This window comes from Alligator mississippiensis, chromosome 5 (assembly GCF_030867095.1).
Source record: "Alligator mississippiensis isolate rAllMis1 chromosome 5, rAllMis1, whole genome shotgun sequence".
NCBI classification, from domain to species: Eukaryota; Metazoa; Chordata; order Crocodylia; family Alligatoridae; genus Alligator; species Alligator mississippiensis.
Window position 1 is genome coordinate 51,457,208 of NC_081828.1, and position 16,177 is coordinate 51,473,384.

A 16,177-nucleotide genomic window follows, 5' to 3' on the forward strand; every position below is an offset into this window, starting at 1 on the left:
ACAGAGGCAGGGAATGGGGAGTTAACTGTGGACAGGGGAGATGTGTTTATGGTGTTATTTCCAGTGCTAGTTTTCCTTTCACTTGACTTAGAGCTCTCCTTTTAGAGAACCGTGTGTGTGTGTGTGTGTGTGTGTGTGTGTGTGTGTGTGTGTGTGTGTGTGTCCACAGCTCTTGAAGGCTCAGATCAAGTATAGTCTATGCTTACCTGGCAAGTGAAATGCTGTGAGCACGGAGACAGTTTTCCTAGCTGCACGAGGGAAGACTGCTCTCCTGGCACAATGATAGTACCTGCCAAGGTAATGTATAGTAAACCTCCCACTTAGCTGCTGGAGCGGGAAGGTTTTGGTTTTAAGCCCACTTTATGGAAATGGGAGACTCCTCCCTGACTTGCCCCTGGGGTCTTGCAGCTGAGGATGCCCACCAAGTGTTTTGGGACCATCTGAAGCCCCAGATGGGAATGCAGGATGTTTGCCAGTAGTAGGGCCACAGGATCTGGACTCTTGGATTTGGAATTAGTTTGAGCTAATTTGACTTGGAATATGGAAAATGTAATTAAAAGAAATGTGTGCACCTATGTGTGCCTGTGTTGGCTCATCCAGGCCAAACTATGGCATGTGACAGTTGCATTCAACGCCAGAGGAAAGGGAAGAGTGGAGGATTTATTGTACATGCAGCCAGTGGCACTGTGGTGGGTTGGATCGTGGAGAAGTCCAGCTGGAAGGACTTCCAGAGGCCATCTAAGCCACCCCCTGCCTGAGGCAGGACCGTCCCGATCCAAACCACCCCCTGCACTCCCTCAGCTCTGCCTCAGCCCTGCCACAACACCTGCCACAGGTAAAGCGGGGAGACCCCGCGGCCAGCGTCCCGCTTCTGTGAGGAGGTGTCAGCATGTCTGCGGGCGGCAGGGGCAGAGGCAGGGCCGCTTCTGAGGCCGAGAAGCTGGAGAGGCGAGGCGCGCCCTCCTCGCTCCCGCCCACCCGCGCCTGGGGGAGGCTCCGCGCCGGGAGCCCGGGGCGGCGCTGACCCGGGGAAGCCCCTTGCGCCTTGTGACTGGGGAGAGAAGCGCTTCAGCACCGCGGACAGCGCCCGGCCCGGCCCCGCCCGCCCGCGCCAGGCTCCCGGAGCAGCAGCGGCCGCACCGCGCTCCTCTTGCGCCGCTCCCGCTGCCGGCCAGCCGGGGGGCGCTGCCCAGGTAAGTGCCGACTCGCCCGGGTTGCGTGGGTGGGGGATCCTGCTCGGTGCTCCCGGCCGCAGTCCTGGCCCTTCCAGCGGGCTTTCCTTTCCCCCTCGCTCCAGCCACGAGACAAAAAACGCGCGGGAGTCGGGGTCGCCTCCGCCTGGGCTCCAGGACCAGCGGGGTTCCCGCGCGGAGCCGCCCCGCTCCGCCTCGCTCCCGGCCGGGAGGGCGCGGAGGCCCGCGGGGGCTGGTCCCCGCCTCTGCCTCCGGCCGGGGCACTTCAGCCGTCCAGCTGGCACCTCGCTCCCGCCGCCCGCTTGGGGTTTGCGCGCCCAGGGTAGAGCTCGCACGGGTTGCTCGCGGCAGAGGAAGGAAAGCAGGGCTCTGAGCCCAAAACTCGGGGAAACGGAGCCAGGGAATGTGGGGTTGACTGCGGGCAGGAGAGGTGTGTGTTGTGTTTATGGTGTTATTTCCAGTGCTGGTTTTCCTTTCACCTGCCCTAGAGGTTTCCTTTTAGAGAACCCCATGCCTGTGTCCCTGTGTGAGAGAGAGTGTGCCTGTGTGTGTGCATCTGTGTGTGCTGTGTGGGGTGGGGTGCGAGGAATGAGGGCCATCCTCCAACAGAGAGCCTCCAGTTCCTAGCCAGAGCCTCCTGTTCAGGGTTTGGCCATCCAGCTTCTCACCCAGCTCAGTTTTTAAAATGAGCATCGCCCGGTCTCCCTTCCTTGAGGAGATGTGGAAGGAAGGACAGGGAGGGAGCGAGCAAGGCCAGCCCGGTGGCAGTGCAGGGTGGTTCCCTCTAGTGCGCTTTCTAGTGTTCTACCTCCACCTAAGTTTCTAAAGTCCCAAGTGATGCTGCTTCTATGGTTTCCTTGGAAGGAGTCCAGGCCTTTATACACCGGGTGCTCGTTACCGCAAGGACACAGTTGTTCAATATATCCCCAGCCTTGCTGCCAAATACCTACAACAGAATAATGGCCTCATTTGCTGAAATTTAGGAAATCCTATCCCTTTGTTTATTCCTAAGGATCTCTGTTTTATCTCTCGCTGCCCATCCATAATTAGAAAGGAGAGCTACGTTCTCCTTAGGGGGCAGCTTAGCTTGATCACTGAAATCTCTACAGCCTGAATGACCACAATATTATTTGTGGGGTTTTTTCCCCTGAGATTATTCCAGAGGCTTGAATTGCTGTCCCCTGCAAAAGGGCACCTCGTAACATTTAGCATTTCAGCTGGATTTCCTCTGTGATACTGATTCTTTTTGTATGTTGTGCAGACTTCCAAATATACTGTGGAATATTCCATCCGTGCAGGGAGAGGTCTGTTATTGGATTTCTTTTTTACCTCCCCACAAATGTCTGCCTGAGTTGTGTTGTTTAAATGTAATGCTGTTTGGAACAGTTTTGATGCGTCAATATTGGGACGGCTCAGGAACTGGGCTTTTAGTTTAATGAGCATTAATAGAGTCTCAGAACAGTTAGCTGAACAAAACTGGGCAGTGATTTAGGAAGTGTAATAAAGTCATTAGATAGGAAGGGTGTTCACTTGTTGAAATGCCAAAGGGTATGGTAACTGAGGGAGAGTACTGTTTCTGAAGCTAATGGCAATGAATAAATGAGACAACAGGTCTGATTCGTCTCTTGGTCTCATTTTTCCAGTTGCATGTTCCCAGTGGTGGAGGCCAGAGCAGGATCAACTCCCTTGTTTTATTAGAGATGATAATTGGCACTCATAAACAGCCAGAGGAGTGTGGAGCCCGTCTTGTTTGCAACTTATTTCCTGCAGCAAGATCTTCAATGTGATGCCCATGTGGTTTTGTTGGCCACACTCCTCCCTATTCCAAGAAAATGACCCATCTCAGATGTCTCACCTTGTAACAATTTGGGGTATAACACTAAGTCTGGTAAAGGCTAACCTGAGACCTAGCAAACTCTCTGTTTCTTTGAAACCATTAGAATCATATTTAAATTACTTTGAACAGAAATAGGTTGAGCTGGCCAGAAGGGGAATCCAAGCAATACAAGGGTACTGAACACTTTGAAATTCCCTTTGCTGAAGGTATTTAAGAACAGATTAGGCAAAGATCTGTTGAGGTGGTCTAGGTAAATTTGATCCTCCCACAGTGCAGGGAGATGATCTCTTGAGGTCCCTTCCAGGCCTACATTTCTCTGGTTATATGACTGACTGATAGAAGTCAGTCATTAACAAAGAAAGGATGACGCTAGCTATACTTGGGTCTCCCTCCCTTTTGAAATTCTTTAGGCAATCCTTCACAAACCAGCCAGTGAACTCTTCCCTAGCTTTAAGGCTGCTAAGGATGGCATGACAATTCTCTCCTGTACAGGAAAAGGATCCCTAACTTCAACATGATCGATAGAAACCCTGCTTGTGACCCAAGCACAGTCATTTTGTTAACAAGTGACATAAAAATAAAATGGCCACTGCCCTTTTGTTTCTCTGTTTTGTGAATAAAACCAGGACAGCAGTCACTAGGGCAGTCAGTCACCACTAAGTGAATGTAGATATGATTAGAGAGGGAATAATAGGAACACAATCCCACCCCCCTCCCCCATCCATTTTCTCATCTCCTCACCCCAATCTGATTTCCTTTTCTGCACATCTGCTAGAAGAGCAGAAATTGAGATCCTCCATTTCCTCCCTGAGCTGTTCACGGTTGGAGACATTGACCTTTCACATCACTGTTTTGCTACAGAAATGAAATATTTACTGTAGCTCCAATACTGCCTTTTTCTTGAAAGTATGTTTCATGCTTCATTTGCTGGAAATGTGAGGAGTTTTTGTGGAACATATTTCATTCCACTAGGCCAAAATCTGTAAGGTGTGTGGTATACATTTATAGAAGGATGGTATTGGCTTCTTGAGAGGCAGGTAGTCTTTGTGAATGTGTGGTGATTATGCAGGCTGTTGCTTCATTCGTGGTTACATCAACAAGAAAAAAAAAGTGTCATTTCACTGTAAACCTCCTTCTCCCAGCATGAATGTTTTTCTTGGGCTTCTTCTACATGCATCTAAGTGCTGGAGATGTAACTTTCATCTTTTAAGATTGATTTGTATCTTGTCTATTGCTTGTACAGAGCTAAACTGTAGTCCCCCTCACTCACTCTAGTGACTGGTTATTCCTACCAGTTGCTAATGCTTAAGACTGGGGTGCTTAACGCTGGATGGTGCAGAGCCTCCTCACTGAGGAGGAAGAGGACACCCCCTTTCCAGCTTTTGCCTTTACACTTTTCCAGGCCTCAAGGAAGGTAGACTAGGATTATGCTTAGATGCTAACTAGGTAGAATAGGATCTGCCCCATGCTGTGTCATATTCTATATCTTAACTAGGGAGGGAGGCAAGTAGAGCACAAACCTAAAGTGGGCAAAAAATATGGCCCCATCTTACCATGAATCTTTGCAACAGCAAGTACAGCTCTTCACTACCCAGCCATAGGAGCCTGGCGGGTGCAGACCCCACACCCAGCAATGTCTCTGGGGGCTGGAGGGTGAAAGGCACCACCCTCCCCCAGGAAGCTTTGCCACAGGAGATGCAGCCCTATGCCTTGAAAGTGCGGGCAGGAAGAGGAGCCCTTGGGGAGCCTGTAGTACTGCTTGTTTCTGAGTTGTAGCAGCACAGGCTTGAGCTGCTGCAAGAGAAGCTGTAGCAATAGCAGCTGCTACTCCAGGAGAGCCCTCTCAGATAAGATTTGGCTTCATTCAGCTCCACTCTCCCAGTTTGAGTGGGCAGCATAATCTCCCATGCTCACACCAGTGCCCTGGGTGCTGCAGGAAATCACTATGCCTCTGCCCACATTAACTTAAAGCAGTGTGCAGTTCTGGTATCATATACTAACAAGGCCAAAGGCCCTCTTCAGTGCCCAGGATGTGATACAATAGCTGCCTACATGGAACATATTACTACACATACAAATATGAAAAAGCCATTTTTTCATGGCTGTTAATTGGGGAAGCAGGGTTGCATTCTAAGTACCTGATTCCCTGCTTATGTATATCAGTGTAAACTTGCAGTAAGTTTACTGAAGTTGAGGGAATTAAATCTATGTGATATGAGAATAGACTTGGGCTCTGAGCAGCAGGGATGGAATGAGTGCCTTGCATCACTTGCCAGACAGTCATGTGGCTGGTGCCGATATTGGTGGCCACTGGAGAGAGCAGTCCCATCAAGTTCTCCCTGCCTGGGAGGGTAGCTGTAATATGACATTACTAGGAAAGGTGACATGGATACAAAGCAGGGAAAATACTTTTCGCTCTTTACCAGTACCAGCTCTTTTAATGTCACTTTAAGGGAGCTCCCATCATTGTACTCAGTCAGACATCAGAACCATTCCAAAGTGCCAGGATAGTAGCTAGATCTAGCATTGGTTTGACTGACTTGGCACCTGAGGAGGGAGTTTTGACCCTGGGGCAGAGCTGGGGCTGGCTTGAATGGTGCTAGCCAGTGATGAGAACTGGGAGAGATTCGGGTGGTGCAGAGCCAGGGCAGGCTTGGATAGCACACCTTTTGGGAAGAGCTTTCCAACATGTGTCTATTATGGAAATCCCACTGAAAAACCTGATTAGCCCATTTCTGAGCCATGATTTTTCTTTTAATGATCAAACAAGAGCAAGGGCTTTAAAAGTTAACAGATCTATTTGTTTAGCAGGAGGTCAGCACTTCTTGAACATATTTCTCTATTAGATTTGTGATATACTGAAATCTTAGTGAAAAATTCTAGGTTTAAAAATGAAGAACCTCCTTTGGGCCCAATTCTCTTCCTCCTGAATTACAGCAGTGCAGTGATTGGAAAATGGGCACTCTGGTTTTGATTGCAGGTCATGTAGTTGTTCACGCCTGTACAAGGTGGATGTCAGATGTTATTGGATCACAAATCACTGTGGTCACTGACGATAGCATTTTACATTCAGGTATACAAATGTAAGGACCACACAGGGGAGGAGACAGTGGACAACCATGCCCTTGGTATTTGTAATACACCCATCACTAGGATGGCTGTTCTGGCAAAAGTAATGTAAGCAGGCAAGGTCAATTTCTCTGCCAATATAACTCTGTTTTGGCTTCCATGGTGTAATACCAGCTGAGAATATGACCCAGTGTGAGTGAGCATTTCAGCCATTCCTCCTTTCTATATAACACTGAAGTGTGTTAATTTGCTGCCATGGACATGTTTTAATCAGAGGATGGAGCATCATATTTTGGACAATCTGTAGCTTCATTTCTGTTCCCTAGTTTCTGTATGTTCAGTAACTGAGCTGAGATGTGACATTGACCATGGTAATGTTGTAGCTCAGCTTCCAGGCTGGCCTAAGAGTATAAGCAGCATTTTTAGCTAATGACACCCTGCGAGTTTGTAGAAGCAGAGTCTGGATGGACCCAAAGGCCCGTCAGCACCCTGGTGAGTGATAGACAGAGGCCCTTGATTGGGTGTGATTGGTCCTGGGCCGCTGTTCCCAAAGTTTTCCTCCTCCTTATACCACCACCTTGGTCTTTCTATGGCTGGTTGCTATCAAATGCTCCTTTTCTGTATGTGAGGGTTTTATTTTGCATGGGCACCAGGTAACAGTGCAGCGGCACTGTCTGTGCTTGCTGTGTGGGACTGGTAGTCTTCTGCAAAATGATGACAAGGAAGTCCACGTCACAATCTCCACAGTCATTGGTGAGTGCTCTTGGGACAGAACATTTTCCAAGTTGGTTCAACTCCACCGCTCTTACTTTGCCTCTGCAGTGAGTCAGCAGTCCCTTTTGACCTAGGTGTCAAGAACTGCTAAGACCACCCAGTACAGTTAGCAGAGACATGAACCAGTTGCTCATGTCTTAAAGTAATATCAACCTGAGTAACCAGCATTGTAACAGTGTCAAATCTGTCCAGTACCAGTGGTGACAGATACTGACACAGATCAGGTTTGAAGGTCCCAAGTCATTTTGCATCTGGTATGCTATTTACGTCCCCCCCTGCAGTTTTTGTTCCTTTGCCTATTTAATTTAGGCTGTATAGAAGTAAAACTGATTCCACTAACAATAACATCTGAATATGGGACTTTTGGAGCTAAATGCACAGGCCTTATCACTTGTGTTAAACCAAGAAGATGCTCTAATGGTTGTGGTGCTAGCCAGAAACCCACAGGATGTATAGTAAATTCCCAGCTCTGCTACAGACTCTGAGCAAGTCATTAAATCTCCCTGTGCCTCTGTTCTGAACAATCTGAATCAGTGGAGGCCAACCTTTTTTTGGCAGCCCTGCCACAAATTAGCCCCACAACCTCCTCTGAACCTCTTTCCCTGCCCAATCCGAGTCCTATTCTGTCTTCTGTTCCCTCCTCTGTGCTCCCCACCTTATCTGTTGTTCTGCTTTCTGCTCCCTGATCTATCGGCAGCTATGCTGCCTGTTCCCTCTGCCAAGTGCCGTGTAATGAGACTGCCCGTGCTACTTGTGGCACTTGTATTGCAGATTGGTGGCTCCTGATCTAAATGAAAATAATAACTCATCTTTTGTCTTCTGCTGGTGGGATGCTGGTAAATATATCAGTAGTCTGTGAGGTACTCGGGTGTTGTTGCAGTGGGAACCATATCAGTGCCTAAAATAAAAATGAAGGCATCAAGAACTGGATCTGCTACCTGCAGCAATAAGACTTGGACGTTCTTATGTGGCCCAACCACTGGATAGGAACAACTCTCTGCCCCCTCTCACCCAACTCCCTCAGAACAGCTCCCAAAAGGAGCAGCAGCAGCAATGTTGGCCAGGCAGTCAGAACACAGCAAGCGCTATGCCAGCCTGAACAGCCCCTCATGTGTTTGGATAACAAAAGAGAGACTCTTGGTCACTGACCAGGCTGTACATTATGAGAGAGAAAAAATCAAGGGGAAGCTCTGTACAGACACTGGGGCCAGATCTTGGTGTGTCAGTGCAGCTTCATAGAAGCCTGAAGATAACCTGTGCCTTAGGTGGGATGCTCTTTCGGCAGGCATTAGAACCCATTAACCTCAGGATAGGATCTGGCCCTTGCCTTTGTTTTATTTTAAAAGGGATAGTTGATCTCTGTAGCAGTTTTTCTTGGGGTGATCTGGAGCTCTCACTACTGTAGTCACTAAGCATGTGGGAGGTTCTCAGAGTATGTCTTAGTGAATGTAATTACATTGAATTAGTCATTATAATAAATCTGTTTATACTCCAAGTAAGCATGCCAGTATAATGTTGACAGTCCCAGCTGCGTAGGCTTTGCATCATACCCAGGAAGAGAGTCTTTGCTTTCCTGTGTGATGGTTTGTTTTGTTGGGTTTTTTTTCCCTCCCCAGCAGTCAGCAGACTGTTACCACCCCACCCCCTGCCTATCCCTTCTAAACCTATTCCTGCACACTGTGGGCAAAAGTAGATTCTCTTGTACATACCAGTACAAAATGTAACTGTTTTTCAGTCTTGTTCCATACCCCTTGCAATTAAAAAAAAAAAAAGAGAGAGAGCGAGAGAGAGACTAGAACACATTGTTTTAAAGTAGTAGTTCTCAGCCAGGGTGCCACAAACCCCTGGGATGCTTTGAGAGCACCCTCAACGGTGCTGTGCAACACGAGCTCTGTTTGGGTTTATCTTGTGAATCACGTTTGTAAACCTGAGATTTAAAAAATAAATCTATAGTTGTAATTTTTGGGTTCTTTGCAGCAAGAAAAACTTCTATTATTTTTCTGTAGTCAAAAAAAGAATGAAAATGAAGAGCTGGCATTTCTCTGAGGGGTGCCTTGAGTTTAAAAAGGCCTGTTTTAGAGAGTGATAAACGTTGATGTGGGGAAGGCCATCACCAGAGGGGATACTGCCTTTTTAACTAAGTCTCCACTGTATTGGCCAAATGCAACCTTGGTAGAAGTGGGCAGAGCTGAATTGAAGTCCGTGGAGATGCAGCTGTTTATACCGGGGGAAAAAATGGATCAGAAACTCTGAGCTATGGATTTTATAGCTGCTGAAGGATTTTGGCTACCCAGTCTCATTTAAATGAAAGATAGTGTCCCAATTTTTGGGCAGCTTTGGAAAAAAAACAAAACAACCTCAGCCTGGAACTTATTAATGCCCCAATGTTTTTCCTCTGGAGAAAATGCTTCAGTTCAAGCTTGGTATTAATTTAACAGAAAAGGTGCTTTAATACATTGTTGATAATCATCCAAGGAAGTTTTATATATATATCTATAAGTGGAATTAAAAAGTCCTGGTACTTGAGAGACAGGCTGATTTAAAATAGAGAAATTGTTGGCCAGATCCTTAGCTGGCATAAATTAGTATAGCTTCAATGGAGTCATGTACCAAATGCATGTACATTTGGTTCTAAGGGTTAGAGCCTCTGTTAACTTCAGTGGAACTGAACCCATTCACATCAGCAGTGGAGAATCATAGAAAATTAGGGTTGGAAGGGACCTCAGGAGGTCATCTAGTTCAACTCCCTGCTCAAAGCAGGATCATCCCCAACTAGATCCTCCCAACCAAGGCTTTGTCTAGCTGGGTCTTAAAAACCTCCAAAGATGGAGAGTCTATAACAGGGGTGGGCAAAATGCGGCCCGGGGGTCGGATGCGGCCCGCCAGGCCTTTCTATCCAGCCTGCGGGGCCCCTAAAAATTTAGAAAATTAATTTTAATCTGCCCTGGGCTGCCTGTCATGCGGCCCTCAATGGCTTGCCAAAACTCAGTAAGCGGCCCTCTGCCCAAAATAATTGCCCGCCCCTGGTCTATAACCTCTCTGGGTAACCTGTTTCAGTGCTTTACTACCCTCCTAGTAGAAAATTTTTCCTAATATCTAACCTAAACTTCCCTTGCTGCAACCTGAGACCGTTGCTCCTTGTTCTGTCATTTGTCACCACTAAGAACAGACTGGGTAAGCAGCCCTGCACCCAAAATAATTGCCTGCTCCTAGTCACATGGTTAGCCCCACCCCTTGACTGGTGCCCTGCCCCCTGATCACCATCTTGGGACCAATGTCCCAGGGCCAGCACCAGTGGGGCCCAGAGTGGGGCGCAGGCTGGCCGGGCTCTGTGGAGCTGGGCTCAGGCTCCACCAGCAGGGAGAGGGGGAAGCTGTGGGAGATGTGGCCTCACCAGTACTGAATAGGAAGGAGTAATCACTTCCTTTGACCTGCTGGCAACACTCTTACTAGTGCCGCCCAGTATGCTGTTAGTCTTCTTGGTAACAAGGGCACACTGTAGGCTCATATTCAGCTTGCTTTCCACTGTAACCTCCAGATCCTTTTCTGCAGAGCTGCTGCTCAGACACTCAGTCTCCTAAAGCCTGTAGCGGTGCATGAGATTCTTCTATCCTAAGTGCAGGACTTTGCACTTGCCCTTGTTGAACCTCATGAGATTCTTTTCGGCCCAATCCTCCAATTTGTCTAGGTCACTGAATCCTAGCCTTCCCCTCCCCCCCCAGATTGGTGTCATTTGCAAACCTGCTGAGAGTGCACTGTACCCCATCTTCCAGGTCATTGATGAAGATATTGAATAAAACCGGCCCTAGGACTGACTGCTGGGGCACTCCACTTGATACTGGCTGCCAATTAGACATTGAGTCATTGATTACTATACTCTGAGTCCTATGATCCAGCCGGTTTTCTATCTACCTTACAGTCCATTCATCCAGCCTGTACTTTCTTAGCTTGCCTGCAAGAATGTTGTGGGAGACCAGTGACGATGCATAGGGGGTGCATGTGCACCCCCTGAGAGCACCAGTGTACCCTCTGTCAGGCTGCATTCCCTGTTTAGCCAGCAGGCAGGGGGGCAGGTGGGAGCACCAGTGGCCCCACTGTGAGTGCCGACTGGGGAGTGGGGCCAATTGCAAAAGTGGCCAAGCTGCTTCTGGAAATGGCCACGACACTTCCAGAAGTGGCGCTGCCACTTTTCAGTGAGGTGAGATTGGGGGTGGGGAACCCCCTGGTCAGCACAATTGGCTGCTAGGCTCCTCCTCCCCAGGTCACTGCCTGCTCAAGAGGCACCAGCCACCCATATGGGAAACCGTATCAAAAGCCTTGCCAAAATCAAGGTATACCACATCCGCTGGTTTCTTCACATCCACAGAGCCAGTCGTTTCATCATAGAAGGCAATCAAGTTGGTCAGGCATGACTTGCCCTTGGAAACTACAGACCAGTCAGCCTCACCTCAGCCCCTGGAAAAATCATGGAGCCTACTCCTTCAGCATCCTTGGATGCATCCCGTTTGGCTCCATGGACTTGTATACATCCAGCTTTTCTAAATAGTCCCTAACCTGTTCTTTGGCCACTGTTGGCTACTCACTTCCATCCCAAACTGTGCTTCCAGGTGCAGTAATCTGGTGTGAAGACTGAGGTGAAAAAGGCATTGAGTACTTCAGCCTTTTCTGCATCCTCTGCCACTAGGTTGCCCTCCCCATTCAGTAAGGCACCCACACTTTCCCTGATCTTTCTCTTGTTACTGACATACTTATAGAATAGGGGTGTGTGAAGTGGGCCCTATTCGATTTGGATTCGGCCTGAATCGGGGATAGTGATTCGAATCGTTGATTCGGATCACTGTCCCTGATTTTAATTAGACCCAATCAAAATATGGAAATTCAATGCTGATTCAAAGAATCAGCAATTCGGCCACAGACACAGCTTTAAAAATGTTTTTTCTACATACCTCGAGGTGCCAGTGTGATGCTGGGGCAGATGGAGTGTCCCACAGTAGTGTGGGTGGGCTCTCCATGGGCTCAGTGGCGAACCTGAAAGTGGACTGGAAATAATTCTGGCCCACTTTTGGGTCTTCCAGGGAGCACGCGGGGGTCCCCCGCTCCCCCACTCCCCACCAGCTTGGCAATCGGCTGTGGGGGGGACCCTAGGTGCCCCCCAGACCCAGGAGGCACTAGCTACCAAGCTGGGGGAGCGAAGGGGAGACCCAGTGCACTCCCTGGCAAACCTGGAAGTGGACAAGAAGTGCTTCTGGTCTACTTCTGGGTCTGCTACCGAGTGTGCTGGGGAGCCCCCCACACTTCTGTGGGACACTCCATGTGCCCCACCATCACAGTATTCACAAGTTGCCTGCTACCTAGAGGTATGTAGAAAAAACATGTAAAGCTGTGTCTATGTCCGAATCAATTTGGAGGATTCTGATTTGATTCAGAGAGATTAAAGGGTCCTCTGATTCAATTCGGAGATTCGGCCCTATTTGGTGGTCAAATCTCTGCCGAATCAAATTGGGGACCGAAGCTTTGCACAGCCTTATTATAGAAACCCTTCTTGTTACCCTTTACTTTCCTTGCTAGCTGCAGCTCCATTTGCATTTTGGCCTTCCTGACTTGTCCCTACGTGCCTGAGCAGTACTATTATACTCCTCCCTAGTTGTCTGTCCAAGTTTCCACTTCTTATAAGTTGTTCAGTAAACTAAGTTACAAAAAGTTCCTGCATATCGGGATGGTTTGTTCCTGCACTCTCAGTTAGGCTTCTTTAAAGTACAGCCAGCTGTCCTGGACTCCTCAGCCTCAGACTGGCTTCCCAGGGGATGCTGCCCATGAGTTCCCTGAGCGAGTCTAAGCCTGTTTTTCTAAAATTCAGGGTCCTTATTCTGCTGCTCTTCTTCCTTCATTTCCTCAGGATCCTGAACTCAGTCTTCTTATGGTCACTGCTGTCCAAGTTGCCATCTACTAGTACATTCTCCACCAGTTCTTCCCTGGTTGTGAGTAGTAGATCAAGCAGAGCACGGCCTCTAGTTGGCCGCTCCAGCACTCGCACCAGGAAGTTGTCCCCAACACCCTCCAGAAACTTCCTGGATTACCTCTGCACTGCTGTATTGCCCTCCCAGCAGCTGTTAGGGTGATTTGAAGAACCCCATGACAACCAAGACCTGTGATTTCCTGCTAGCTGTTTGAAGAAAGCCTCATCCACCACTTGCTCCTGGTCTGTTGGTCTATAACAGACATGCACCAAGTCTCTGTTATTTCAATCACGTCATAGCTCCATGACTCTGCAAGGACTTCCAGTTCTTCCTGCTTGTTTACCAGGCTCCATGCATTTAAGAAGAGCCACTGTTCTTCTGAACACAGTGCTCAGAATACGTTGTATTTTGGGATCAGTGCTGGTGAAGGTTTTGAGCCCTGGAAATGAGATCAGCTGACTTCTTTTACTTGAGGCAGGGGCTGGTCAATCCCCATTACAGCTCTTCCTGTGTTTATGACTACAGGCACACAAAAGGGACTGTGTTGTGTGGCCCATATCCACTATATGGCTAGAAGACGGAGAGGGTACAAAATCGTCTGAAATCCAGAGTTTCAGAAGTTTTACCACATCACAAGTGCTGAACTTCAGACTGCCTCTGTGAACTTGCATGGAAGAATCGTAAATGGGAAATAGTTAAGGTCCTCTTGGTTGACCTGACTGCTAATTTGTTGCTAGAATTTTCTGCAGCTTTTATTACCGTGCCTCCCAAATGTAAATGACCATCCTCTCCTAATGCGTTTTGATGACATGCAGGGATGATTGTTCCCATTTTAGAGACAAGAAAATGATGGCTCAAAGAACTGGGAATCAGTTTTCAAAAGGATCTTCTAATATTAGGCACACAACTGAGACACCTTAAGTCATTCAGATTGAGCATGTGCTCTGTTCTTCTGAAAATCAGGCATGGGACAACATGGATATGATACCTGGAATTAGGGGACTTTCCTGAAAACCTAAGCTTAAGTCTGTCTCTGCCATAACTGCAGTGTTTTACAGCTCTGCGGTATGGTGGACTGTTTCACATTTATTTCTCCCTGGAGTTGAATGGCTCTTCTGTCAGTGCTGGCAAGCAAAGCAGGTAGGGGGAAGTTCTTGTAGGGCACTTGTTGACAGTTTTGAGTTCTGATCACTTTAGCGTCCGAGCTCAAGCTCTCAATCTGATGCACCAGAGTGGTCCAAAGCCTGCAGGTTTAGCAAAAGGCTTCAGTCATTTGTGAAAGGCTTGGCCTGTAGGGATTGCTCTGGGGAGAAGCAGGGTTTTCCATGCCAGAATGAGTTATGACTCATGTCACATTACAGACTGACCCTGTGCCTCCCAATAAGTCAAAAGCTTTCTGGGTGGAATTAGTGCAGTGTTCTGAAAAGGTGGAGGGTTTTAATGGCCACAGTGGGTAGGAAGATCCAGCACTAGTGCACCAGGGTAAGGATGTGAGAGAGAGGTGCATTCAAAACCCTGGTCAGGAGCTGCTCTTCCTGTTGGTTCAAAGATGGACAGAAAGACCTGGTTAGGAAGTGATCAGTTACAGGGTTCAGGCAGCTCTCTGATGGACTTCAGCAGAGTTCTTTTTCATCTCCTTTTCATTCCTGTTGGGCAAACAATATGCCAGTATTCCTAAGTGCTTCCTTAAACACAGCAACCACCATTTCAGGAGTTCACAACAGCCTGTGTTTTAAACACTCTTACCCTCCTATTCTGTTTGAATTACTGTTCAACCTAGAAAAGAGACTTTGGGGGCGGGATTTGGTGGCAGTTTACAAATATGCCAGGGGCCAGGCAAACAACTGTTCACCAAAGCACCCCAGGGGCAACAGTCAAATTCCTAGAAGAAGATTTCAGACTGGATATAAGGAAAAACTTCTTCACGGTTTGTGAGACCAGATTCTGGAATAGACTCCCAGCAGTGGTGGGGATCTTCAAAAGGAGACTGTATGCACATCTTGCTGCCCAGAGCAGGGGGGCTGGACTCAATGATCTCATGACATCCCTTCCAGCCCTAAACTTCTGTGAATTGGAGCTCTTTTGGCAGAGAAGCACCTGACCAGGAGTAAGGGTCTCTCCCTTTTCTACACTTTTCTTTTCAAAGACCTTTTTCCCTAAGGAGACCCATCTTTCCAATACAATGTTTTCCCATCCCTACTGCACGTGACAAGTGTAGCTGCTACTCCCTCGGGAAGCTGATTGGCTTCTTGTCAGGAGTTAGAAACTTGCACACACCTCCTCCTGCTATTTGTACTTCCTGTACTAAATTGTTGCATGCTGTTCCAATGTAGTTGCTGTGCTAAAGACAGCTGCATTTCAACAGAGGAAGAAATAAAATCATCTTCATGGAGAGAATATGCCAATCCTTTTAGGAAGCTGCCTATTTTAAATAGCAGGCAGGAGATCTATGCAGTCAGGGTTTTCCTTTTGTGACCTATTGATACCTTATGTGCACCCTTCCAGTCTAACAGAGTAAGTCCAGCTGTGTATTCCATTTCTAGATCAGGCAAGTCACATTATAAATTATTTTAGATTGTACTTCTACATCAGGCTGAAATTGCTTAGACCATTTATGTTTGCACATTGAATCAGTAAACGTTTGGTGGTGTTAACTTCCTTAATAGGATTATCCTTGGCTAAGAACATAACATGCATAATACCCTTGGTTTGAAGTAGGAAAAATTAAATCTGAAAGAAGATCAAATCTATACTGCACGTGTTCAAAATACTGAAAAGAATTTAGAAATCAAGCCACAGTCTATGAATCTGTAATTTCAAAGGCAAGATTTGGCTGGTGCAAATAGTTTGGGTCTGATTTTGCTTTTTTGTAAATAAAACATTTATGCTTAGTATGTCTATTGGCTCCAGTGGAGTTTCTACTGATTTTGCACTCTTGTCAGACCTGAATTGTGCCCTCCCACTCTGAATGCTTCAGATCTTACTTTACAGACCACATGGGCTTGACTGATCACATTTCCATTGGTAGCTGTAACTTTTATTGAGGTCAGTGGAGTTTTAACACTGGTGAGGTCAGAAATGGGACTTATTGCTCTGAATGCTACTATCAGGCATCTCATCCGAAAGGAAATTAAGACAGTTTCACACTGCCTGGTAGGCATTAACCCTGTAATAGCTTTTCTCATAGCACTTAGACATTTGCATTTGCAGGCCTGGTCAGAACCAAGCACTGCTGAGATGCAAAAAACAGCAAGCACTTTCACATCTTGGAGAAGTGAGCTACATGGGTTCAGGTTCTGTGTAAAGGTCTGGTGTTTTCTTATTTTATCATATTGGGATCCTCTAAG

General features: G+C 47.4%; 1 protein-coding gene across 1 annotated transcript in view; it reads left to right on the forward strand.

The window, feature by feature from the left end:
- Nucleotides 1-1,106: 1,106 nt before the first annotated feature.
- LOC132243292 (protein FAM163A-like) overlaps nucleotides 1,107-16,177 on the forward strand; it is an 83,920-nt gene continuing 68,849 nt past the window's right edge. Inside the window, exon 1 of the mRNA XM_006276820.3 lies at nucleotides 1,107-1,193. The gene's annotated coding sequence lies outside the window, so the exon portion shown is untranslated. The remainder of the gene's footprint in view (nucleotides 1,194-16,177) is intronic.